The sequence below is a fragment of the Felis catus genome, chromosome B3, assembly GCF_018350175.1.
Source record: "Felis catus isolate Fca126 chromosome B3, F.catus_Fca126_mat1.0, whole genome shotgun sequence".
Classification (NCBI taxonomy): domain Eukaryota; kingdom Metazoa; phylum Chordata; class Mammalia; order Carnivora; family Felidae; genus Felis; species Felis catus.
The window spans coordinates 136,118,291-136,146,149 of NC_058373.1; the positions used below are offsets into that span (position 1 = coordinate 136,118,291).

The following is a 27,859-nucleotide window of genomic DNA, read 5'->3' on the forward strand; positions in this document are numbered from 1 at the left end:
GCACAAGCGGGGGAGGGTCAGAGAGAGAGGGAGACACAGAATCCAAAGCAGGCTCCAGGCTCTGAGCTGTCAGCACAGAGTCCAACGTGGGGCTCAAACTCACAAACCACGAGATCATGACCTGAGCCAAAGTAGGACACTTAACCTACTGAGCCACCCAGGTGCCCCAAAACTGTCAAATTTTAAAATTTAAATTAATTTTTAAAAATTAAAAAATAAAGGATACTAAAAACCACTGAAGCTTGCATTAAAAGAATTTTGAATTTGTTTTGCAAATAAACTAGGTACTGAATATTTGAATTTCATTATAAATCTGGAGTTAACACGCACCTGAAAAGTTTCTTCTAAGTTATGCATCCCTTTGAAACTTTGGATTCTGATAAGCAATTTCCACTATTATCAACTTAAAAAGAAAAATGTTGCCTTTTTTTTTTTTTTAAAGTGTTCATGTACTTTTGAGAGAAAGAGAGAGAGAGGCAAAGGTGTGAGCAGGGGAGGGGCAGAAAGAGGGAGACACAGAATCCAAAGCAGGCTCCAGGCTCTGAGCTGTCAGCATAGAGCCCGACTCAGGGCTCGAACTCACAGACCATGAGATCATGACCTGAGCTGAAGTCGAACGCTTAACCAACTGAGCCAACCAGGCACCCCTGGCCTCACTCTTAAAGACACTTGTTTTAGAAAAAGTCACTTGCTTATTTCTTTTCATAGCAGAGAAGTCTGATTTTGTTTTGTTACCATTGTACCAAGACTGGGTTCAGGGAAGATGGCTTAAAATAAAATAAAATAAAATAAAATAAAATAAAATAAAATAAAATAAGATAAAATAAAAATACTTTGTCATTAAAAATTATAAGCAGGGGCGCCTGGGTGGCTCAGTTGGTTGGGCGGCCAACTTCAGCTCAGGTCATGATCTTGCGGTCCGTGAGTTCGAGCCCCGCATCGGGCTCTGTGCTGACAGCTCAGAGCCTGGAGCCTGTTTCGGATTCTGTGTCTCCCTCTCTCTGACCCTCCCTCGTTCATGCTCTGTCTCTCTCTGTCTCAAAAAAATAAATAAATAAATAAAAAAGAGTCTATTTCTTGGTTTGTCTCTCACTCCTCTGCCTTTAAAAAAAAAAATTATAAGCATATAGTTTTTAGCTTATGTGGTTAAATTTTAAGTCTTCTGCTTATATCAATTAATAACTTCAATGAGCACCTATGTCCTGGCACTATGCTAGATGCTGGGAATACAGCTGTGAGCAAAATTATACTATAGTTATATTCAGGAATATATTTGTATGATTATTTGATTAGTGTCACTTTTCCCTACTGAATTAAGCCAAAATATGACTGCAAATGTAGAGAGACAATGCCTAAAACACCAACTGGGCATTAATATGTTTGCCAATGACAGCAGAATTTTCCCTTTCACCAGGCTAGAGATGCTCTCAGCACCTATAACTGAATCTTTTTTTCATTAAAACATACCTGCTAAAACACTCTAGCAAACCAGGAACATAAGGAAACCATTTCAACATAATAAAGGTCATAATAAAGGAAAACCCACAGCTAACATCATACTCATTGGTCAAACACTGAACATTTTTTCTCTAAGATCAGGACAAGGATGTACATTTTCACCACTTCTATTCAATATACATAGTGCTGGAAGTCCTAGCCAGAACAATTAGGCAAGAAAAAGAAATAATAGGCATTCAAATTGGAAGGAAGAAATAAAATTATCTTTGTCGAAGACGCTATCTTACGTGTAGAAAACTAGATTACACACACACACACACAAGCCTGTTAGAACTAATGAATGCTTTCAATACAGCTGCAGGATGCAAAGATTAACATACAAAAATGAGCTGTGTTCTAAACATCAATAATGAACAATACAAAGAGGAAATTAAAATATCAATCCTATTTATGATAGTTTCAAAAAGAATAAAATACTAAGGAATAACCTTAACCAAGGAGATGAAAGACTTTTACACTTAAAAGTTTTACACTTAAAACTACAAAGTGTTGTGGGAAGAAATTAAAGATACATATAAATTGAAAGACATCTGGAGTTTACGGACTGTAAGATTTAATATCAATATGTCAATATTGCTCCAATCTATAGATTCAGTGCAGTCCCTATCAAAAAAATCTCAATGGCATATTTTTTTTTAATTTTGGAGAAATAAAAAAACCCATCCTAGAATTCATATGGAATCTCAAGGGACCACAAACAGCCAAAACAATCTTGAATTAGAACAATGTTGGAGGTCTCACACTTCCTGATTTCAAAATTAATATAAAGCTACAGTAATCAAAACAATGTGGTATTGGCATACAGACAGACTCACAGACCAACAGAATAGAGAGTTCAGAAATAAAGCCAAGCACAGTATAATCAAGTCATTTTCAGTAAGGGTGCCAAAATCATTCAGTGGAAAAAAGACAGTCTTTTCAACAAATGGTGCTGAGAAAAACTGGATACCCACATGCAAAGATCTAAATGTATGACTTTTCCAGGGAGAAAGCTTCATAACTTTGGATCTGACAATGATTTCTTGCATATAAGACCAAAAGCACAAGCAACAAAGAAAAAAATATATAAACTGGGCTTTGTCAAAATTAAAAACTTTTGTGCGTCGGGGCACCTGGGTGGCTCAGTAGGTTAAGCGTCCAACTTTGGCTCAGGTCATGATCTCACAGTTTGTGGGTTTGAGCCCAGCGTCAGGCTCTGTGCTGACAGCCTGGAGCCTGCTTCAGATTCTGTGTCTCCCTTGCTCTCTGCCCCTCCCCCGCTCATGCTCTCTTGCTCTCTCAAAAACAAATAAAACGTTAAAAATTTTTTTTTAACTTTTGAGTATCAAAGAACACTCAACAGAGTGGAAAGGTAATCCACGGAATAGCAGATGATATTTTCAAATCATATGTCTGATAAGGAATTGGTATCTGGAATATATAAAGAACTCTTACAACTCAACAACAAAAAAGCAAACAACTAGATTAAAAAATGGTAAAAGAATTTACTAGATGTTTCTCCAAAGAAGATATACGAAAGACTGAGAAGCACAAGAAGAAATCATTATTAGAGAAATAGGAATCAAAACCACAATAGGGGCACCAAACTGGCTCAGTTAGTAGAGCATGTAACTCTGGGTCTCCGAGTTGTGAGTTCAAGCCCCACGATGGGTGTAGAGATTACTTAAAAATAAATAAATAAAAATAATAATAATTAAAAAGCCTAAAATGACAAATCACTTTATACCCATTAAGATGACTAGTATCAAAATAACAGAAAACAACAGTGTTGGTAATAAGTGGAGAAACTGGAGCCCTTGTGCACTGCTGGTGGGAATGTGAAATTTTCTGGGTTATACCCCAAAGAAATGAAAGCGTGGACTCAAACAGATACTGTACATACATACAATGAAATAGTATTCAGCCTTAAAAAGGAAGGAAATTCTGAAAAATTCTCCAACATGAACGAATCTTAAAAACATGCTAAATGAGGGGCGCCTGGGTGGCTCATTTGGTTAAGCGTCCGACTTCGGCTCAGGTCACGATCTCGCAGTTCGTGGGTTTGAGCCCCGTGTCGGGCTCTGTGCTGACAGCTCAGAGCCTGGAGCCTGTTTCAGATTCTGTGTCTCCCTCTCTCTGACCCTCCCTCATTCATGCTCTGTCTCAAAAATAAATAAACGTTAAAAAAAATAAATAAAAAATAATGTAAATGAAATAAGCCAGTCACAAAAGGACAAATTTTATAGGATTCCACTAAAATGAGGTACATAGAGTAATCAAATTCATAGAGACAAAAAGTAGAATGATGGTTGCCAGGGGGTTGGGAGTAAAGGGAAATGAAATAGGAGTTAGTGTTTAATAGGTAAAAGGTTTCAGTAGGGGATGATGAAAAGGTTCTGGAGATGGATGGTGGTGATGGCTCCACAACAATGTGGATGTACTGAATGCCACAGAACTGTATACTTAAAACCGGTTAAAATGTCAAGTTTTATGTTTATGTATATTTTACCACAATAAAAACAAAAACACCTGCCACACATCCTTCCTGTTGACTCTATCCTAGTCTGGGGTCTCATCTCTTCATATTTAGGTAACTGCAACAGCTACTGTCATTGCTGGCTCATTCCATTCTGTCCTCATTCAAGCTCAACCTGTAGATCACAGACAGGTCCATCTTGCTGGTTTATCGCATTAATATGGGGCTTCCAACCTTTCAAAGGCTCCCCGTATCTTGCCCAAGAGGATAAAAATCCAAATCTCCTCAAACTAGTACTCAAACCCTTCTACAGATATCCTTCCAACTGCGTGATTCTTTTTCCTTTTAGCCTCCCAAATTCAGTTGTCAGCTCACCCTAGTTTCCCTCTATTCCCCTCCCCCAAAGCTAATCTCCACATCATATTCTCGCTTTTCTCTCACAGAGTAACTGCTCCAGTATCTCTGTAAATCTAAACCCTCACAGGCTAGCTCAAGTCCCAAGTGTTCCAGGAAGTTCTTTAGACTCCTAAGTCTCACTCGTCTCCCTCTAACCAGAACACCTACAGCATTCTCTGTATTCATAGAATGTACTAGATTGTCTTCTAGAGTCATAAGGGTACACCTTATCTTTCCTGAGGGCAAAGTTTATATACTACACTTCTTTCTTTTCTACTATAGCAACTAATATAATGCAAAATGCAAAGCAGACTTTCAATAATTACAATTAATTACAGTGTAATTCATTGAACACAAGGTACAACTTTGATATGTTGAGTTTCACTGACTAGAATGCGATCAGAATCATTTGAGGTTGCATTTCTGAAGGTTACCCCATGACACACAGCAAAGAAGACTCTTGTAATTCAACAAGAAAATAGATGGAAACTAGGCAGTATTAATCTAGCAAATGCAACACCGGTGTTTTAAATCTTTTTTTTTTTTTTCCAACGTTTATTTATTTTTTTGGGACAGAGAGAGACAGAGCATGAACGGGGGAGGGGCAGAGAGAGAGGGAGACACAGAATCGGAAACAGGCTCCAGGCTCTGAGCCATCAGCCCAGAGCCCGACGCGGGGCTCGAACTCACAGACCGCGAGATCCTGACCTGGCTGAAGTCGGACGCTTAACCGACTGTGCCACCCAGGCGCCCCTGGTGTTTTAAATCTTAAAATGAGAGTCTGATATAAAGAACTTGTTTAAATGCTGGTGTTGGGGCACAGAACACTAGTTTGGCTTTGTGGGACAGAATATTGACCTACGGGTTTTACTGACTGCGTGCAAGAATGGACCATGCCTGTAACTGGGTGAAAATATAGTTACAGGCCTATGAAAACTCTAAATGAAATGTCAGATCAGAGTGGGGGCACTCTCTCTCATTTCTGCTTCCAACTTTATTGCACAAGGACCTAGACATGGGCACCACTATTGGTGGTTAAGAATGCATTTCTCAATGAAGAATAAGAGGCTCAGGAGTGCAGCGAAAAGAGCTCTCTAAATGGGGGCGCGGCCAGGCTCAGATCCCAGTTGTGGCCCAAGCCCTGGCCAGCTGTAAGACCCACGGCAAGTCAGTCATCTCCCTGGGCCTAGATTCTCCGCTCTAAAACAAGTCACACCAGAGCTCTCAAGGTTTTTCTGACTCCAAAAATTCCAGGACAAGTTTAATCACAGATCCCATTAACATGTATAATTCTTGCTATTTCAACTCCTTCTTCCACATTTCCAGAAGAAAGTCAAGTATTTCAGCAACCTGAAAGAAATGGATGCTATTCAGAGACCAAAGATTCTGGCCGTTGGAAAAAACTAAGTAATTCTGTAAAAATGCCTATTTCCTCATTACAGTAAGATGTTTTGGCAGAGGGAACAGTTCTCTGGTAAAGATAACCAAGACTGCTGTGCATCAGGCCTAATCCAGAGTACTCATTATCCGTGCTGGTATGTAAGGAGGTGCTATCATGGTTCAAAGCGGAAGCAACACTCCTCCGAGCTTCTCCAAAAAGACGGCGAGAAAGTTCTCATCCTCGGGGTAAGGCTAGTGAACAGCTGTGCAAATGATAAGGCACTGAAAATGCACGCTTTGGGCCATTCAAGTACTCCAAGCACAGACTCCTTTATCAAACAGTCGGTATTGTCTCCCTCCCAACCTGTCAAAACACGATTCCAGTTGGAGCCCGGAACAGTAACTTACCCGGGCAATCTAACTTCTCTCCCCTCCTGGGGCAGCCGTCCGCAGGCCTGCTCCGTCCCCAATTCCGGCCGGCCGCTCTCACGCCCACCCCGGGGCGGTCGCAGCCCCGCAGTCGGGTAAACACGCGCCCGAGTATCGGGAGCGGTTTCCCGGCGTCCTGGGAGCGGCGGGTCCCGCCCCTTGGAGCCCGGAGCTGGTCGGGCCGTCGTCGCGGCCACCTCGGGTCGCTCTCTCCGTCCCGAGTGCCACACCTCGCGCCTCTGTCCCCGGGACGACGGCGCACAGCCCAGTCCGCCCCTGGGAGCGCACGGGGACCGGCCAGTCCGCCGCCGCCGCCGCCTCAGCTCCAGACGGACGACTGCCCTCTCCTCTCCCCGCCGGCGGCGCCTCCCGCGGCGGCCGGGCCCCAGCCCGGCGCCCCCACCTCTTAGACACAGCCCCTTCCTTGCCGGGACGCCCCGCGCTGCGCCGGGCACAGCCTCGGCTCCCAGTCTCAGAGACACCAAGGGACACTCACCCCGGAGGCTCCTCCCGCCGCTGCTGCTGCCGCCGCTGGGACCGCGGCCGTCGCCCCCGCCGCCGCCACCAGCACCGCCGTCCGCACCGGCGCCAGCACCCCCGGCCATTCTCCTCCTGCCGCCGCCGCCGCCCTCTCCGCTCCTGTCAGTGGCTCAGGCTCCGGGGCTGCTCCAGGTTTCCCTCGCCGCCATTTTGACTCCTAGAGGGAGCAGGAGGGGCTCGGCTCGGCGCGGCCCTGGGGCGCCTGCGCGGCGCTGCGGAGCCGGCCCGAGCCCCCACCCGCCCCCGCCGTCGCCGCGCCTAGAGTCACGTGGGCCGGCGGCGGGCGCGCGCGAGCGCCAGGCCGGGCCGGGCAAGGGAGGCGCGTTCGCGAGCCCCGGGAGCGGTCGAAGCCGAGTGCGCGCGCATTATTCCCGCTCCGCGCCTCGGAGCACAGAGCGGGACGCTCGGAGTTGGAAGCTCGTTGCAGCATCCTGCTTACCCTGGGGAATTGTGACAAATCATTAAATGTATCAGAATGGAATTATAATAACTACGTTACTGGGCGACCAGGTCTACCAATTCCTGTTGCTATTCGGTGGCCGGCATCCACGGATCGCGCATCTTGCATGCGCGTCCAAGAGAAAGAAGACTGCGCTTCCGCGGAAAACTCCTTTCTGACAGTCTTGGCGTTTCGGTGGCTTCTTAGCACTTCATCTTAACTACTGCTGCATGGTACTTTTACAGACGGCACTTTGATACTTGCTATATCAGGTTAAAAAAAAAAAAGTTTTCCTCAACAAAATACCTCCGTGAATGAGGGACGAGAGTTGATGAAAGCGCACGATCGCTACGTGGATGAGCCAAATCGCCCTTTCCTAGATGCCCCTTGTCTGGGAGTTTGCAATAATTCCAGCGATGCAGTAACAAAAAAACAAACAAAGAAAAAACAAAAACAAAAAACCACACCTTATGTTTCTGCACCATCTTATAGTACTTAAAACACCGTTAAATACGTGGCTTCGTTTGAACACCGATCCACCCTTTGAAGTAGTCGGGACAGGTATTAGGTTATAGCCGTTTTATAGCTAAGAAATAGGCTCAGCAATACTCAGTCGTTTGCCCCCAGGCACACATGCAACATTAGTAAGTAGACAGCATTAATGAGTAGACGTGGGCAAGCCCAGACTAGAAGTCCAGACACTTTGACCCTGGTCGCCAGGTATATCACTCCTCACAGTTCCCAAGTAGAGCTTAGCAATACCTGATGTATTTGTCCTCTGGGAATTTATTTAAAACCCTCTTAAAGTATTTGCATTTTTCTTTAAAAAATTTTTTTTAATATTTATTTATTTTTGAGAGAGACAGAGAGACAGAGTGTGATCAGAAGGGCAGGGAGAGAGGGAGACATAGAATCTGAAGCAGGCTCCAGGCTCTGAGCTGTCAGCACAGAGCCACCTGTGGGGCTCAAACTCCAGAACTCACCTGAGTTCATGACCTGAGCCCAAGTTGGTCGCTTAATGGACTGAGCCACCCAGGTGCCCCTAAAGTTTATTATAATTTTTTATAGTTTATTGATTTACTTTGGTGGGGTGGGAGTATCAGCAGGAGGGGGGGGCAACAGAGGATCTGAAGTGGCCTCCAAGTCCATACGATAGAGCTCGATGTGGGGTTCAAACCCACCAACCGTGATTGTGACTTGAGCCCAAGTAGGATGCTAAACTGACTGAGCCACCCAGGCTCCCCAAAGTATTTGCATTTTCAGTCTCTACCCACACTTTGAAAAACAAGTTCTCTAAGTCACATCCAGTCTTTTTGTTTTCAAACCACCTCTAAGCTTCGAAAAGTAAGAGCAGTTTTGAATTTTGTGGTGTTTTAAATCGTCTCTTGGTCCTTTATTATTTTATCCAAACATTTCATATGTGATTGTAGGATTTAAGTTTTTTTGACATCCTTCAATGGAAGGACTTTATCTCTGTGAATATTATAGTTGCTTTTCTCTGAACTTTCTTCAGATTTGTTATATCTTTCTTGTGCTCATTGATCCCCTCTTTACTTCCTTGAAAAGATATTTCTTTCCAGTCTGTATTACTTCATTTCCCCCCCACTCACTCCGTACATCTCTCCTACCCCAATCCTTGAAGGTTTGGAGATTGTAGTATTCCCTCGTCTGAAACAGATTCTCCTTTAGCTGGTAAAGTTCTCTTCAACTGAGCATACAAGTGTGGGCAATGGACAAGAAGTACATAGAAAAGTGAGAAAATACAGAGGAAATAGGCCTATCCAATTGAAGCAAAGACTCTGACAGCCACTTCCTATTACCTACACTGTTATAATACTTAACCCTAAAGGCATAATTGAACCTTATCTAAATTCAAGCCACCTACCATTATTTTTCCTTCCTTTTTTTTTTTTTGCAAAAATAAAAAAGTCCCACAAAACAAAATACCCCCATACCACTTTATTCCAACCTTTATCCAAAAATGTGAGAAGTGTTGAAAATGAGCTTCAGATGCTGACCTCCAACCTCATAGCAAATGGGAAGAGAGGGTCAGGGTAGAAGTTCACTGGATAGGGGCACCTCGATGGTTCGTCAGTTGAGTGTCCAACTTTGGCTCAGATCATGATCTCACAGTTCGTAGGTTCAAGCCCCTCATCGGGCTCTGTGCTGATAGCTTGGAGCCTGAAGTCAGCTTTGGATCCTGTGTCTCCCTCTCTCTCTGCGCCTCCCCCACTTGTTTTCTCTCTCTCTCTCTCTCTCTCTCTCTCTCTCTCTCTCTCTCTCTCTCTCAAAAATAAACTTTAAAAAGAATTAAGAAGTTCACTGGATAGAAGTTCTCCACTCCTGGAGAAAAGGGAAGCCACAGGCATGGTATAGGATTAGAAGAACACTAGGGTCCTTTGGAAAATGAGACCCTTTCTCTCCTAAGACCTCCCCTACCTGCAACCCTCCTCTTCAACAGTGAAGACCCATTTAAAATTCTTGACACTTGTACAGGAATCTGGTCCATAGCATATGTGGCAGGCAGCTAGCTGACCAAAAAGGGCTTAGGGCCCGCCCCCTGCTTCTTGGCAGGTAAAATTGGGCACAACTCAGCTTCCACCTCCTCACTCCTCTCTTCTCTCTCTTTCTCAGAAATGTCATTGCTCACAAAAATAATCTGGTACCACCAGGTGATCCGGACAGGACCAGAACCTGACTTCAGGCAGAAGGTTACAGGTAATTGGAGCCGGATGTCAGCCAACTGAGTTGGCAGGACAATTTGAGGTTGGTCACAAGGACTGCAGTCTCCTGGTGGTCATGGTTCCAGGCCACCATTTTTTTTTTTTTTTGGATTCAAATATTTATTTCTTTTTTGTGGTGAAGTAAATACAGTAATGTGTTTTATTTTATTTATTTTTTAATTACATATAATTTATTGTCAAATTGGTTTCCATACAACACCCAGTGCTCATCCCAACAGGTGCCCTCCTCAATGCCCATCACCCACTTTCCCCTCTCCCCCACCCCCACCAGGCCACGATTTCTACCACATTACACTTATCTTTGGCCCCCTCAGTGAGGCAAAGCATGGTCAAAGTCCATGCGTGCTCCACATTATCCTTTTCTTTAACCTTGGAGGTGAAAGAGTTGGGATGGCTAGAGTGCTCATCACTGAAGAAAAAAAAGAATGAGGGGCCTGCAGACCTTCAGACCTTCAAAACACCCCACCTGGCTGAGTTCTTCTGACTCCAGACTGCTAAGGCCAGTGGCTGTGCTGCAAGGTATTTTCCATTAGTTTATTTTTGTCTTAATCAGCTAAATATTGCATTAATATTAAAATATTAATATTGTACTAAAAATTGCATTGTCCATACCACTTCTTGATAATTTATTAAACTATTAAATAAGATAAGTCCCCATCACAGGCCCCATGGTTCAGTCAGTTAAGCCTCCGACTTCAGCTCAGGTCATGATTGTGCTGTTCATGAGTTCGATCCCTGTGTGGGGCTCTGTGCTGACAGCTCAGAGCCTGGATCCTGCCCCGGATTCTGTGTCTCCCTCTCTCTCTGCCCCTCCCCAGCTCTCTCTCTGTCTCTCTGTCTCTCTCAAAAATAAATAAACATTAAACATTTTTTTAAAAAAATTAAGTCCCTGTCATTTACACTTTCTCACTTATTCCCAACCATCCTTTTTTGACTTTGGTTCTGTTTCCTAGACACAATTTTGAAAACAAATGAAAATAAAACCAACAACAATAGAACTCTAAAATTCCAGGGTAATGTAGTTTTCCTAAAAGCCTTTGATGTGGAAATCTATCAAAGGCTTTTGGAAATACCAGATAAGGTCTGCTGGTTCTACCTTGTCCTTTGGTCCATCTGCATATTCAGAGAACTCTAGTAGACTAGAGTTGGGTATGATTTGCTTTCACAGAAACTAAGCATTGGTGTTCCACAATTTTTTCCACCCTATAATTCATCTACCTTGTATGTGTCTAGTTGTGTCTAGATGTGTCCAGTTCAATTTAGTCCAACAGGTTTTTTTTTTAAAGCATTCAATACCATGTGCCAAGCACAGTGCCAATGCTCAGGCTAAAAAAATAAATCATTCTTTGCCCTTGAGAAGCTTAGAGTCTAAACAGGAAGACAGACTGGAGCGGGGGAAGGCTAGTGCTGAGATAATTCAGTAGTGGTGAACAGCACAAGTCCTAGACTTATACAGATCTGAGTGGGTATGTGACTACAAGCCAGGACAATCAAAATCCTTTCTGGAAATTTCTGCCAGGCTATCCTAGGATATGTTTCCTCTTAATCTGTTTCTCTGGGATTATGACCTTAAAGGACAATGTTGATTTTCTTTTTTACCTGTGAGGAGAAAGCCATGAGGAATAGGAGAGAAGGAAGATCACATGCAGAAAGAAACAGAGAACTTAACAGAAAGGGGAGTCATGACATCATTTGAACTCTTGGAATTTTGTTTTTAAGTAATTTCTACACCCAACTGGGGCTCCAACTCACAACCCTGAGATCAAGGGTCCCATGCTCTAACAACTGAGCCAACCAGGCGCCCCTTCCTTTCCTTTTTAAACATCTTAAACTTGTTGGGTGTGGGTAAGAACAGTGGGTTTCTGTCACTTGGAATCAAGAGTCCTGAATTTATGTTCTGTTCCTCTTCCTGTTCCCTCCATCAGCAAATGGTACCCCATCCACCTGGACACCTATGCTGAAAACCTGAGTCATATCTTGCATTAACTTTGTCTTCTATTTTCTGCTACTTCCTTTTTCTATCATACATAACCATTCATTGAAGACCCTTCCTAGGCTCCATTCTGGAATACAGTATGGAAGCCAGGTTTTTGAAATGAAAAAAGGGAAAATTCTATTTCTTCCTATGCTTTGCTCATAATGATTCTGTTTCCAAATGTTTTTCTGGATCTCTTAGAGTCTAAAATATTAAGTGAAATGAAAACACAAGTGTCAAAGTACCCAGGAGAATGACTGGTACTTTGAAAGATGTGAAAGATGTCTTCCTGATCCCAGGAAGAAAAAAAAAAATTCTTATCACCAGAAATAGAGAATCAGAGAGTTAAAGATTAGGGGAAAAGAAGTGAGACAGAAGTAACCATACAAGATAATACCATATATTGTATCCTTTCTAAGATGCCCCCCCGCTTTTTTTTTACATTTTTTAACAATGCTGAAATTTGTTGTCTTACAATTTTTTAAGAAAGGTTATTTATTAATTTTGAAAGCGGTGGGAGATGGAAATGGAGAGAGGGAGAGAGAGAGAGAGAATCCCGAAGAGGCTCTACACTGACAGTACAGAGCCTGACATGGGGTCTGAACCTACAAACCGTGAGATCATAACCTGAGCTGAAGTCGGATGCTTTACCGACTGAGCCACCCAGGCATCCCGTCTTACATTTTTTTTAATGTTTATTTATTTTTGAGAGAGAGACAAAGTGTGAGCAGGGGAGGAGCAGAGAGAGGGAGACACGGAATCGGAAGCAGGCTCCAAGCTGTCAGGACAGAGCCCGATGTGGGGCTTGAACACACAAACCATGAAATCATGACCTGACCTGAAGTTGGACACTTAACCGGCTGAGCCACCCAGGTGCCCATACATTTTTTTTTAAAGATTTTGTTTTTAAGTAATTTCTATACCCAACAGGGCTTGAACTCACAATCCTGAGATCAAGAGTTGTATGCTCTACTGACCAAGCCAGCCAGGCACCCCATCTTACAATGTATAACTTCTTAGCACTGGCTCATGATTTAGTTCAATGTATATATTTTTCTTAGTGAGACATTAAATAATGGCATCTTAAATTTTATAAAATTAAAAAACAGGCAAATCTTGGGGTACCTGGCTGGCTGAAATGGAAGAGCAGGCAACTCTTGATTTCAGGGTCATGAGTTTGAGCCCCATGTTGGGTATAGTTTGAGATGAATAAATAAATAAATCTAAAACATTTTTTAACATTGTGTTAAAAAAAGGTGGGGGGCAAAGCTAAACCATTTGGTTTATAGATATAGAAACCCTAAACTCTAGGGAAAGGCAAGGATGAGTAATGGTGATACAATCTCAAGTATTTAAGATGCTATGGGACATTCTGGAGGTCTAATTGGCAAGGATTCCAGCCAGTTCTTAATCCTTTGGAAGGATATGTTTCCCCCATGAAACCTAGAGGTGTAATTTGCCTCAGTTTCTTCAGCATCCTACTTCCAGGATCATCCTCCCACATTGTCAAGGCCCTGCATCCATTTCCCACTCTCCTTCTTCATAATTCCTCATTTTTCCCAATTAAGTGGTTTGAGTTGGATTGATCCCATGTTTTGTACCTGGTTGCCTGATTTAAATTTTTTAGCAAATGCTATTCCCCTGACTTTAAAGATTAGTTCAGGGAGGATATGGAACCCCATCAAGAACCAGGATGTGGTGAAATGTTCCCTAGGACTTCTGGAAGAGAAAAATCTCTTCTTCCACAGAAGATGCTGGAAGGGTCTTTCCCTCTTCCATTGAATATGACTGAAAGAGGATGTAGTCCCAGTATTTGTTCACAACCATGTTGCTAACTGAGGGAAATCTGCCTTAAGGTGATATTAACTTGTTCCTTAAGAAAAAATGACACCCTGGTGACATCATTAGACACACTTAATCAGGCTTTATTGGAAACTAGTCCTTCTTCTGGCCTTTCCACTTATGTGAGCCAATCCATTTTATTATTAGGTTTTCTGTAACATTCATTCAAAGTAGTCTTTTTAAAAAATTTTATTTATTTTGAGAGAGAAGCAGAGAGTGTGAGTGGGGAGGGGCAGAGAGAGAGGGAGAGAGAATGCCAGAGCAGGCTCCACACGGTCAGCACAGAACCTGACATGGGGCTCAATCCCATGAACGAGGACCTGGGCCGAAATCAAGGGTCGGATGCTATCCAGGTGCCCCTCATTCAAAGTAGTCTTAATACATACATGACCTCATTTAATCTCCACATCAGCATTTTAAGGGAGATATTATTATACCAACTTTGGGGCTTTGTGGCTAGTAAATGATAGTATGAAGGTCTGACCTTTGATATTTTGGCTTCAATTACCAATGCCTTTCCATTGTAGCATAACAGAAATCCATTGAAGAATTTCTGGATGTGGTTCCGGAGAGGAAGAGGAATGTCAAATTTAAGAACTAAAAGGTGGGAGAAGAAAACTAAAATAGTTTTCATCACATGTAATTTTTTTGAAAAAAGAATCCAGCAGTTCTTTCTCGGGGCTCTTTATAATAAGGGACCAAGGCTTTTACTGGATCTCTCATTACAGTTGTGCTGGCAATTCAAAAGTATGTTACTAATGTTACCAATTGCATCACTCTGGAATGTTTTTCCCACCTCTGTAACTCTTCTGCTTTTGCTTCTTGCTTATTTGAGTTTCTCTGTCTTTGAGGTCATGCAATTGTAAAGACAGTCACAAATAGATCCAGAGAGACGCCCTGCATTCTGCGAAGACCTTTGGTCCTTGAATAGCAATTAAATGTGTTTTTCTAGAAAGGAGAAGAAGTCAAGGTGTTTGGGCCAGAGGTGGTGCAGCCTTCATTCATTATATAATTTTCTAGAACCCTAACACCAGTTTCTTTAGAGCATGAACATTTATAAAAATCACATTAAAAAGAAGCCAGTGGGCGAGTGTGCATTACTTGTTCATTGTATGTAGAGCTCACAAATCAAAAAACCTGATCTCTAGGCTATGGCTCTAATTATGCCCTTTCATACAACTGCAGCAGGAATGTCCCATATTGTAGGTCACCGAGAATATATTGAATCCAGGGCCCGCTAAGGCCTTTCCTGAAAATTGTAGAGGTTTGAGTTAACAGAGCTAGTCTTTTGTGACTTGGAGAATTTAAACGGAGGAAGGTTGTTTGTACCTGTAATTTGAGAAGCTAAAAGTGCCACCTCCTGGGGTAGGGGTAGGCGGTGGGGAGCTTAATTGTGTCGTGGCTGAATTTGGAGTCAGATTTACTGACAAGGTCAGAAGTAATTTAAAGTTTTTGTCACAGAGGAAGACCTAAAATGCTTGAGTCTCACATCAACAGCACTGTCTGTAGCCTAAACTTTTAAGATTGGGATTAGTTCAGTCAGGGTTGTCGTTCATTGAGATCGTTTTTAACTTACTTCAGCATTTTTTGTTACTCTGTTTTAATAAAAAAAAAAAAGGCAGGGGGGGGAACCTCAAGAAGACAAAACTTGAGTAATATTGCCTTCATTAAGACTCTTTTGGTTGTCAGTGATAGAAATCCAGCTACCACTAATCTGAACCAAAAAGTAGCATTCAGCCTTGGCTGACTCAGTTGGTAGACCATGTGACTCTTGATCTTGGGGTTGTGAGTTCAAGTCCCACATGGGGTGAAGAGATAACTTTAAAAAAAACAGGATTTATCATTAAAAAAAATAATAAAGTGGCCCCAAACTCAAGGACAAGACATTCACCCAAGCTTTAAGAACAATAAGAAACAGGAATTTGAATATGGTCTGGATGTTCCTTCTGTCCCTTTTCTCTGCTTTTTCAGTGGCCTGCTTTCATTATTAACTCACCATGGAAGGGCTTTTTCTGTAGGTAGAAAAAAACAAAACAAAATATGGCTCCTTAGACTGTTCATTGCATAAAGCAGTCTGAGTTCCAGGATGCTGGTCCCAAGCATAACATCCCTACAGAAGGGCTCTTTGGCCTGGTATTTGTCAGGAACCCAACTTTAAACTAATCAACTGGGACCAGGAAATGGGTCAAGGCTGTATTACATCAGCTCTCATGGGATTCATTATGTAACCAGGTGTTCAAACTATGGGGATTTAGAAGTCCCCTGGATCATTTTAGGGGTCTTGCGATGTCAAAATTAATTTTCATGAAAACCAATTAAACAAAAATTATTTTTGTAATAAAGCTAAGATATTTGACCTTTTCACTCATTCTCTGCAGAGGGTATGGTGGAATTTTCCAGAGGCTGCGTGACATGGGATATCAGCATAGACTGAATGCAAAAGCAGATGTGAAAATTCACGTGGCCAAATCTTCTATTAGGTCATACTTTAAAGAAATTTTAAAAAGTAAAAGAACGCCACTCTTCTGTCACTATCGTTGATGCAAGATGAACAAACCTTTTAGAATTTCTTTAAAAAAAAAAGAAGAGAGTTTTCCTTTTTTTAAATGTTTATTTATTTTAGAGACAGAGAGACAGAGCACAAGCAGGGGAGGGTCAGAGAGCCAAAGACAGAATCTGAAACAGGTTGCAGGCTCTGAGCTGTCAGCACAGAGCCCAATGCGGGGCTCAAACCCACGAAGCCGTGAGATCATGATCTGAGCTGAAGTCGGACGCTTAAGCGACTGAGCCACCCAGGTGCCAAGGGGAGGAGAGTTTTCTTAGAGTGGAGTAAGGACAGCTGCCCAGGATATACAATCTTCACAAGGAAGAGAGTGTTCCAGAGAAGGGATGTTTAATACAGGGTTGTATATGTTTTTTGTTACATCGAGAGTTACAAATCATCATGATGAAGGACATTCCAGAAAATTACAGGCTTTATCTTATGCTTTTAGTTTGTGCAAGGTTACAGGCTTCGGAGGTATGGGAACGGAACTTAGGGGGATTTTTTACTCTTATCTTTAGTTTGAAATGTTTCTTTTAGGTTATTTGCTAACGAAGCAGATGTACAATGTGTGCTTGGGGCAGAAACAGAGCTCAAGCTTTGAAGTCATTCTGACCGTAGTAAAAGTTAAACTATAGTTTCCCTGGGGGCCTAGGAGAAGGGCCCGCAAACATTAAAAATTGATAATTTCCAGGGTGCCTGGGTGACTCAGTCGGTTACTTGTCTGATTTCCGCTCAAGTCATGATCTCGCGGTTTGTGGGTTTGAGCCCAGCGTTGGGCTCTGTGCTGACAGCTCAGAGCCTGGAGCATGCTGCACATTCTGTGTCCCCCTCTCTTTCTGCCTCTACCCTGCTGATGCTCTCTCTCTCTCTCTCTCTCTCTCTCTCCCTCTCAAAAATAAACATTAAAAAATTTTTTTTAAAGTAGAACATTTCCTTTATCATTATTAAAAAAATTGTATTTCATAATGTTATTTATGTTAGTATGTGCTGGGTTTGTTGCTGTTTTTTTTTAATATTTCATTTTTAAGTGATCTCTACACCAGTGTGCAGCTCAAATTTACAAGCCCTAGATCAAGAGTCTCATGCTGTATTGAATAAGCCAGCCAGGCAGGCGCCGCTGTTACTGTTTTTTTGTTTGTTTGTTTGTTTATTATTATTTCTTTTAATGTTTATTTATTTTTAAGAGAGACAGAGACAGAGTGCGAGTGGGGCAAGGGCAGAGAGAAAGGGAGACAGAATACAGAATAGGCTCCAGGCTCTGAGCAAGCTGTCAGCACAGAGCCCGAAGTGGGGCTCGAACCCACAAACCGCGAGATCATGACCTGAGCCAAAGTTGGATGCTTAACCAACTGAGCCACCCAGGCGCCCCTGTTTTTAAATTTTTTCAATGTTTATTCATTTTTGAGAGAGAGAGAGAGAGAGAGAGAGAGAGAGAGAGAGAGAGAGAGAGAGAGAGATTGTGAGCGAGCAGGGGAGTGGCAGAGGGAGAGGCAGGCGCAGAATCCAAAGCAGGCTCCAGGCTCTGACCTGTCAGCACAGAGCCCAACATGGGGCTCAAACCCACAAGCTGTGAGATCATGACCTGAGCCAAAGTCGGCCACTTAACCGACTGAGCCACCCAGGTGCCCCTACTGTTGTTGTTGTTTTTTTTTTTTAAGTTTTATTTATTTAAGTAATTGCAACACCCAACATGGGGCTTGAACTCAGGAGCCCGAGATCAAGAGTTGCCTGCTCTTCCAACTAAGCCAGTCAGGCAACTGTTACTGTTATCTATTTTTTTTTTTACTGTTATTTTTAAGTGAATAAATATTTAAACATTTTTTAATTTTATTTTATTTTAGTTTTTTGATTTAAATCCAAGTTAGTAACGTAAAGTGTAATAATGATTTCAGGAATAAAATTTAGTGACTCATCACTTGCATATAGCACCCAGTGCTCATCCCAACAAGTGTCCTTAATGCCCCTCACCCGTTTAGCCCATCCCCCCACCCAATACCCTGCCAGAAACCCTGTTTGTTCTCTGTATTTAAGAGTCTCTTGGAGCACCTGAGTGGCTCAGTTGGTTAAGCGTCCAACTTCAGCTCAGATCTTGATCTCATGGCTTGTGAGTTTGAGCCCCGCATCAGGCTCTGTGCTGACAACTCAGAGCCTGGAGCCTGCTTCGGATTCTTTGTCTCCTTCTCTCTCTGCCCGTCCCCCACTCGTGCTCTGTCTCTTTGTCTCTCAAAAAAAAAAATAAATAAACATTAAAAAAAAAAGGGTCTCTTATGGTTTGTCTCCCTCTCTGTTTTTATATTACTTTTGCTTCCCTTCCCTTATGTTCATCTGTTTTGTTTTTTAAATTCCACATATGAGTGAAATCATATGATATCTGTCTTTCTCTGACTTATTTTGCTAGGTATAATACACTCCCGTTCCATCCACTTTGTTGCAAATGGCAATATTTCATTCTTTTTCATCTCCAAGAAATATTCCATTGTATGTATATATATCACATCTTCTTTATCCATTCATCAGTTGATGGACATTTAGGCTCTTTCCATACTTGGCTATTGTTGATGGTGCTGCTGTAAATTTTGGGGTGCATGTGCCCCTTCGAATCAGCATTCCTGTATCCTTTGGATACTACTAGCAATTGCCTAGTAGTGCAATTGCTAAGTCGTAGGATAGTTCTATTTTTCATTTTTTGAGGAACTTCGATACTTTTTTCCAGACTGGCTGCACTAGTTTGCATTCCCACCAACAGTGCCAGAGGGTTCCTCTTTCCTCGCCAACATCTGTTGTTGCCTGAGTTGTTAATTTTAGCCATTCTTACAGATGTGAGGTGATATCTCATCGTGGTTTTGATTTGTATTTCCCTGATGAGGAGTGATGTCGAGCATTTTTTCATGTGTCTGTTAGCCATCTGTAAGTCTTCTTTGGAAAAGTATATGTTCGTGTCTTCTGCCCATTTCTTCACTGAATTATTTGTTTTTTTTGGGTGTTGAATTTTATAAGTTCTTTATAGATTTGGATACTAACCCTTTATCTGAAATATCATTTACAAATTTCTTCTCCCATTCTGTCAGTTGCCTTTTAGTTTTGCTGATTGTTTCTTTTGCTGTGCAGAAGCTTTTTATCTTGATGAGGTCCCAATAGTTCATTTTTGCTTTTGTTTCCTTTGCCACTGGAGACATGTCAAGTAAGAAGTTGCTGCAGCCAAGGTCAGAAAGGTTGTTGCCTGTTTTCTCCTGTAGGATTTTGATGGCTTCTTGTCTTACATTTAGGTCTTTCATCCATTTTGAGTTTATTTTTGTGTATGGGGTAAGAAAGTGGTCCAGGTTCATTCTTCTGGATGTTACTGTCCAGTTCTCCCATCACCATATGCTAAAGAGACTATCAATATTCTTTTTGCTTTGTCAAAGACTAGTTGACAATTCTTTTGCGGGTCCACTTCTGGGTTCTCTATTCTGTTCCATTGATCTATGTGTCTATTTTTATGTCAATAACATACTGTCTTGATGACCACAGCTTTGTAATACAGGCTAAAGTCTGGGATTGTGATGCCTCCAGCTTTGGTTTTCTTTTTCAGGATTGCTTTGGCTATTTGGGGTCTTTCTGGTTCCATACAAATTTTAGAGTTGTTCTAGCTCTGGGAAGAATACTGGTACAATTTTGATTGGGATTATATTGAATGTGTAGATTGCTTTGGATAGTATTGGCATTTTAACAATATTTGTTCTTCCAATCCATGAGCATGGAATGTTTTTCCATTTCTTTGTGTCTTCTTCAATTTCTTTCATAAACTTTCCATAGTTTTCAGTATATAGATTTTTCACCTCTTTGATTAGGTTTATTCCTAGGTATCTTATGGTTTTCGTGCAGTTGTAAATAGGATTATTCCTTGATTTCTCTTTCTGTTCCTTCATTATTGGTGTGTAGAAATGCAACTGATTTATATACACTGATTTTATGTCTTGCGACATGGCTGAATTCATGGATCAGTTCTAGCTCAGTTTTTGGTGGAGTCTTTTGGGGTTTCCACAGAGTATCATGTCTGCAAAGAGTGAAAGTTTGACTTCACCCTTACTGATTTGGATGCCTCTTATTCCTTTGTGTTGTCTGATTGTTGAGGCTAGGACTTCCAACAGAATGTTGAATAACAGTGGTGAGAGTGGACATCCTTGTGTTCCTGACCTTAGGGAGAAAGAATTCAGGTTTTTTCCATTGAGGATGATATTAGATGTGGGTCTTTCGAATATGGCCTTTATAATCTTGAGGTATGATCCTTCTATCCCTACTTTTTGGAGGGTTTTTATCCAGAGAGTATGTTGTATTTTGTCAAATGTCTTTTTCTGCATCTATTGTGAGGATCATGTAGTTCTTATCCTTTCTTTTATTAATGGGATGTATCACATTGATTTGCAGATATTGAACCAGCCATGCAGCCCAGGGATGAATCCCACTTGACTGTGGTAGATAATTTTTCCCCCCTACCTCCCATCCCCTGGTAACCCCCATTTTATTCTACGTTTCTACCAGTTCAGCTTTTTTAGGTTCCAGGTGTAAGTGATATCATACAGTATCTGTCTTCCTTTGCCTGGTTTATCTCACTAAGCATAATGTCCTCCAGCTCAATCCATGTTGTTCTGAATGGCAGGATTTCCTCCTTTCTATTGGCTGAATAATGTTCCATTGTGTACGTGTGTATGTGTGTGTGTGTGTGTGTGTGTATCACATCTTCTTTATCCATTCATTCTTTGATAGACACTTAGGTTGTTTCCATATTTTGCCTGCTATAAATAATGCTTCAATAAATGGAAGTGCAGATAAAGACCTTTACAAATTGCTGTTCTCATTTCCTTTGGGTAAATACCCAGAATTGCTGGATCATGTGGTAGTTGTAGTTTTAATTTTTTTCAGGAACCTCCATACTGTTTTCCATGGTGGCTGCAACAGTTCACATTCCCACCACCAGTGCACAAGGGCTCTCTTTTCTTCACATTATCACCAATGCTTATTTTCTTTTGTCTTTTTGATGGTAGCCATTTTTAAAATTATTATTAGTTTTTGAGAGAAAGAGGGAGACAGAGCATACACATGTGAGCTGTGGTGGCAGAGGGAAAGGGAGAGAGAAAATCCTAAGCAGGTTCCACACCCAGCTCAGAGATTGATCCTATGACCTGCATATCATGACCTAAGCCAAAATCAAGAGTCAGATGTTTAACTGACCGAGCTGCATAGGTGCTTAATGATAGCCATTTTAACAGGTGTAAGGAGATGGCTCATTGTTCCTTTTTAAAGATTTTATTTTTAAGTAATTTCTGCATCCAATGTGGGGCTCATGAATTGTTCTCCCTTCATCTGTGCTATATCCTCTGCTCTGATATTTACTTTGACAGTATAGCCACTCCAGTTTTCTGTAAGCACTATTTGCATGCAATATCTCTTTCCACCATTGTACTTTTAGTCTCTCTCTATCTTCATCTTTAAAATGGGTTTCTGAGGTGCCTGGGTGGCTCAGTTGGTTAAGAGTGTGGCTCTTGATTTCAGCTCAGGTCATGATCTCACGGTTTGTGAGATTGAGCCCCACGTCGGGCTCCTCACTGACAACGTGGAGCCTGCTTGGGATAATCTCTCTCTCTCTCTCTCTCTCTCTCTCTCTGCCTCTCCCCCCTTGTGCTCGCTTTCTCCTTCAAAATAAATAAAATTAAAAAATAAAATGGTTTTTCTTTTAGACAGTATATAGTTGGATCTTTTTTAAAAAAATCCAATCTGACAACTTTTGCTTTTTATCAATTACATTTATTTATGTTTAATATAAATGATCTAAATGTATGTAACTTTTATAGTTATCAACCATGTGGTCTAGGTTCAGATATGTCAGTTGAGACCTAGAATTTGTGACCCAGAAACAATTTCAAAATTACAAGTTTCCATTTCAATTTTTTCAGCTATCCTAAGGGGGACACACGGACTACAGCAATCCTTCTCAAAATTTTCCTTCATTTTTCTTTCTACTTTACTCACAAAGTAGGACTCTTCACACTTCTTTCTTTTCGACTCTTCGGAAGATTGTTCCTAAAAGTATCTTCAAAAGGTATCTTCAAAAGGTATTTCTGACACCTTTCTTGGAGGGTAAAGTAGAGGATGAAATTGAGTGGGCAAAACTAGAGTCCTCTTTGGTCCGTAGAAGGAAAGAAACATCTGGGAACAGTCATACATCAATATATTTTGTCTAGCCGTGCTCTCCCATGGTTAGTCTCATGGCTACAAAGAGATGACCACTATCTAAATTTCCCACGTGCGTTCATTCTCTCTTTTCACAATCCAGTCCCTTCCTTGCCTATTTTGTCAGCCTCTGCTGTGTGGGAGAGGGTATAATTCCCCTCAGCATTTAATCCTCCACTCTCTCCAGACAGTGTCTTTAGTAGGGAAAGGAAAAGAGAGCACAGAGGTATGAGCATTCATTCATTCATTCATTCAACAAAGATTTACTGAGTACCTACTATGTGTGAGGTGCTCTTTGGAGTGTGTTCTGGTAAGCAAGTCAGACAAGACGCCTGCCCTTGTGATACTCACCTCCTAGCAAAAGAGACACACAATTAACAAACAAAACGTATACGTTCAGATGATCCTTATGGGCCATGAAGAAAATCAAGCAGAGAAGGGGAAAGAGAGCAGTTGGCAGCAGGGTCAGAGCTGTTTTTTGCAGGGCAGTCCAAGGACTGAATGATGTAAGGGAGTGAGCTGTGAGAATGTGTGGGGGAGATTTTCTGGGCAGGGACAAGCAAGCGAGGTAGAAAAAGCTAGGTGGATACAAGAGGCTAGGGTGACTTGGGCACTATCAGCAAAGGGGAGAGTGGAGATAGGGAGATGAGGTTAGGGAAGTGGCCAGGCACTTTCATTCAGGACCTGAATTGATCAGGACAAAATTCTAGAGCAGAGCTGTCCAAGACATGTGTGAACTATATGTGTAATTTTAAGCTTTCTAATAGCCATGTTAAAAGAAATAAAAAGAAATGGGTGTAATTAATATTTATAGTGTATTTCTAAACCAAATATACCTAAAATTAAATCATATAAAATATGTAATCAATATAAAAACTTTATTACTGAGATATTATGCATTCTTTTTTTTTTAAGTTTATTTATTTATTTTGAGAGAGACAGAGAAAGCTTGAACAGGGGAGGGGTGGGGGTGGGCGGATCCCAAGCAGGCTCTGAATGGTCAGCCTACATACATGGGGCTCAGACTCACAAAACTATAAGATCTTGACCTGAGCCTAAATCAAGAGTTGGATGCTTAGCCAACTGAGCCACCGAAAGTGCCCCGAGATATTCTGCATTCTTTTTTCTTACTAAATGCAATGGACTCAGTGCTTGTATTCCCCTCCCCCAAATTCATATGTTGAAATTCTGACTCTTAACGAGATGGTATTTGGGGTGGGGCCTCTGGGAGGTGATTAGCTTATAAGGGTGGAGCCCCCACCAATGGGACTAGTGCCCCTATTTTATTTTTATTTATTTATTATTTTTGAGAGAGAGAGAGAGACAGAGAGAGAGCACATGTGAGGGCACACACAGGCATGTGGGCGGGGAGGGGTAAAGGGAGAGGGAGAATCTTCAGCAGGGTCCACGTCCAGTGCTTAGCCCGATGCAGAGCTTCATCTCACCACTGTGAGATTGTGACCTGAGCTGAAACCAAGAGTTGGATGCTTAACCAGTGAGCCACCCCAGCTCCTTGGGATTAGTGTCCTTCTAAAAGAGGTCTCAGAGAGCTCCCATGCCCCTTCTACCATGTTTGGACACGTAAGACAGCTGTCTTTGAACCAGGAAGTGACTTTTCACCAGACACCAAATCTGCCTATACCTTGATACTGGACTTCCCAGCCTCCAGAACTATGAGGAAGAAATGTTTATTACTTAAGCCCCCCAGTCTGTGGTACTTTGCTATAGCAGCCTGAACAGACTAAGGCACTAAATTTTTGTATTTAGCAGTTACAGTCACAATTCAATTTGGATGCTAAGTTTTCATCCAAAACACTTCATCTATATTTAGACTTCATAAAAAGTATAGCTGAAAAAGTAGATTGAAATATCCAAGTTTTTCCCAATATAGAAGTTCTTCAATAACTGAATCAGTCATCAAGTTTTCAAATTAAAATTAAATTAAATAATACCAAAAATTCAGTTCTTCAGCAGTGTTTGCCACATTCCAAGGGCTCAGAAGCCACATAAGCCTGATAGATGTCATATTGGATAACACATGTGGTTAGCGGGCATCAATGACTGCACTGACCTCTCACTCCATATTTCTCCACAGAGCAGCCAGAGTGATCATTGAAAAATGGAAATCAGTTCACATTGTCCCTGTTTAGAAACTCTAGTGGCTTCCTATGACATTTAGTAAATCCCAATGACTCAAGTGGGGCATCCACTTTGAGGCAGATGAAGAGCTTCTGTATTTATCAATCCTTCTTCTTGAAATCCCATTACAATGACAGTAAAGAAGTACAAGAGGAAATGAATCCATGAGTGAAATAAGAGGTGGAGGAGCAGGGCTGTATCAGCAATGTAGTTTTGGTGAATTTCCCTAAGATTGAAGGTAAATGTGATCTTATCGATTGGTAAAGCAGAGAAGAAGGAGCCATAGCTCTTAGCACACAAGAGGCTGCAGGGAACAACAGAGATGCTTTCCATAGCATCTCAGCTACTTAAATGATGAGCTACAAAGACCCGGAGTGGGAGGAAAGGCACAAGTTCAAGGGAACTGATAGAAAACAGTGAGTGGAAAGGATGTGTGGGTTTGCTGTTCCTCTTCTTCTCCCCCAACTTTGTGCATATTTTGGCAGTGTCCTAGGTAGTGGCTATAGAGAAATTCTTCTAAAGAAATCATGTTATGTCCTTGGATAGGAGCAGTTGGAAAGCCTAGAGCAGAACCTTCCTTTGGCATGGGGGTGAGAGAGGAAGTCTTCCTTCCCACCGGTTGACAGTCAGCTTGCACACATAGATCATGTAATCAGCATTTTCATTTTGGAAAGGGACTGGTGATAGAAAACAACCCAAGTAATTCATCTGGCTCCTCATATTCGTCAACACAAAAGGACAACCATGGGCCAGAAGAGAGTTGTGCAAAATCTCAGGACCAAAATGAATAAGAATTCACCCTAGAAGAAACAGAAATTGTTCATGGGATAGCAGTGAACTTTAAAAAAAGTTGAAATTAATATTCTCAGAAAAATGAGGAGACAGTGCATCTATAAAATATTAATATAATAGATGACTCTAAAAACCCCAAATATTTAATAAGTGTTAGAAATGTAACTCTAAAATGAAAATCTCAACAGAAAGGCTAGAGGAAAAACATCAAAGGACTCTCCCAGAATGTAAAACAAGAGAACAAAAGAGAAAAGTTGAGACAGAGATGACCCATAAAGAAGAGCCAACATACATCTAATAGGTGTTTCAGATTAAAAGTAAAGAAAAAGTAGATCTCCCAGAGCCAAAGATCCATGTCTTCACCCAGTACTAATCCATATGAATGAAGAGCGACCTGTATCTAGTCATATCTTGGAGAAACTTCACAAGCCTAAAGACAAGACTCTTAAAAAGATTTCAAAGGAAAAAAAAAATGAGTTGAGAAATGTACTGGCATCACACTTCTCATCAGTTATACTTTATACTAGAACACAAGGAATAATGCTTTAAAAATTCTGAGGGACAATGATTTTGAGCTTAGATATAGCCAGACAAATTAACATGTAAGTGGGGAGCAAAGCAAAGATTTTTTATGTCCAAGGACTTAAGAAATTTATCACCTACAGACCACTCCTAAAAGAACTGCCTAAGGAGATGTTACAGGAAAATGAAATAGCAATCTAAGAAATAGGAAGATAATCAGTTTGCAGGAATTGGGCAATTAAAGGAAATCCTTGAATGCTAGTTGTGTAATAGGCTTAAAATATGTGAAGAAACTGCATCGTTTTAGAATGGGTAAAGGTTTATTACAGCATTACATTAAAAAAAAAGTTCCATTTTTCCTTCAAGAGCTACAAGTTTAGTGACGACATCACCTTTGCTACTGGGATGGCTCTATTTGAGCCTACCATGAATATTTGTTGTATTATCAGCACAAGGGAGATAATTCTTGAGAATTAATTTACAGACAATAAATGGGAAACATAACTAGCATTAGAGAACAGAATATATTATAACCTCTGCCAATGAGAAGTAATGCCCATTGAGAGGGCAGAAACACAACGGAAAGTAAGTGAAGGGGGTTGAGTGTCTCGCCTTACCCAGAAGAACACTGAGAAACACTGAACGTGGGGCTGGAGGGGCTGAGCAGGGCGAACAGGTGAGAGACATTGAGTCCACGGGCACAGGGATGAGGGGTAATCCGGGTGGAACGCCCGGGAAAACGGTTGGGGACTGAAGCGAACGTGTGTGGGGGTGGGGGTTGAGCATAACCGGCTGAGCGTAAAGAGTAGGCGTATGGGCGGAGCCTAGTAGAGTACTAGTAGAGTACTGAGCGGAAGGGGCGGGGCAGGGGCGGGGCGGAGCCGGTGGGGAGGTCTCCCCTGTGGCCCCGGGCGCCTGCGCAAATCAGTCCTCTGGAAACTCCAGCCGTCGGGCCGCGCTTCACGTCTTCTCGCGCTCGCTGTCTCCTCAGCCTCCAGTCGCTTCGCTTCACCGGACGCCGTGCCCCGCCTGCTCGTTCTTCGCCTACTTCCCCGCCGCCGTGTGACCCAATTGGGGCTCCAACCCGGCCGCCGCCTGGCCCGCTCGGAGTCCCGCCGCCGCCAGCACCCCAAGTCGTCTGTGGTGAGTGGCGGCCCACGCCTCACGGCGGCGGGGGCGGGCGAGGGGCGCGCAGCCGGGGCGGGAGCGCCGCGACGGACGGGGATGAGCGGGGGACGTCGGTGACGGGCGGCCGTTGGCGGTCGGGGGAGGCCTCGGGAAGTGCGCAGAGGGCACGGGCAGAGCCGTCGTTGCGCCGCGCGGTGTCCGTCGCCGTCGAACGTCGTCTCGCCGGCTGCTTGCCCGCCAACGCGGGGAATCCTGGGCAGCACCTGCGATCCAGGGTGCAGCGGTCGGAAAGGTGGGGAGGTGGGGAAGTGGGGGGCGGGGGGGGGGGCGGAAGAAGAAAGAGGTGTTTGCTTCTCAGGTTGAAGCTGGGTCATCTAGGAAAGGAAGTCCTGTTTCAGGCCTCGTCAGGCCCGCGTCGCAGAACAGCCACACTCGTCGGCAGGTGGACGCGGATCTTGCTCGGCCGCGAGGGACTGGCCCGGGGAGCCGCAGGCATTAACAGCGCTGTTCGTCTTCTCTCCCAGGACAGCGCCGTTGCGCTCGTGATGGTTTTTGCGACCTTCTTAGCACCGAGCGGGTATGTGCTGAGCAATCTGAGCGACCTCAGAAGAGCGTAGGTGGAGGAAGCTGTGGAGCTGCGTTAACACCCGAGGAGCTTTCAGAAAAAGCGGTGGCTTGCTTCAAGGAGGAAAAGCGTTTAGCTGGGCTGACGCTGCAGCCATTGTGGGTATTCAGTTCACAACCGTGTGTTTTTGGTAAATATTTTGCAGTTTTTTAGTACTGTGCGTAACATGCAGATGAGTTT

At 42.5% G+C, this 27,859-nt stretch overlaps 2 protein-coding genes across 16 annotated transcripts in view; one reads left to right on the top strand and one right to left on the bottom strand.

Annotated features, from left to right (window-relative positions):
* Window positions 1-6,776, bottom strand: part of BTBD7 (BTB domain containing 7) — an 88,591-nt gene extending 81,815 nt beyond the window's left edge. For all 7 annotated transcript variants that reach the window (XM_023255978.2, XM_023255977.2, XM_023255979.2 and 4 more), the window contains exon 1: window positions 6,675-6,776. The gene's annotated coding sequence lies outside the window, so the exon portion shown is untranslated. The remainder of the gene's footprint in view (window positions 1-6,674) is intronic.
* A 20,061-nt stretch (window positions 6,777-26,837) lies between these two features.
* The window catches only part of UNC79 (unc-79 homolog, NALCN channel complex subunit), a 320,681-nt gene continuing 319,659 nt past the window's right edge, over window positions 26,838-27,859 (top strand). For 8 of the 9 annotated variants that reach the window (XM_045060452.1, XM_045060454.1, XM_045060457.1 and 5 more), the window contains exons 1-2: window positions 26,838-27,069; window positions 27,579-27,809. The gene's annotated coding sequence lies outside the window, so the exon portion shown is untranslated. The remainder of the gene's footprint in view (window positions 27,070-27,578; window positions 27,810-27,859) is intronic. The other variant, XM_045060459.1, reaches the window with a different exon arrangement.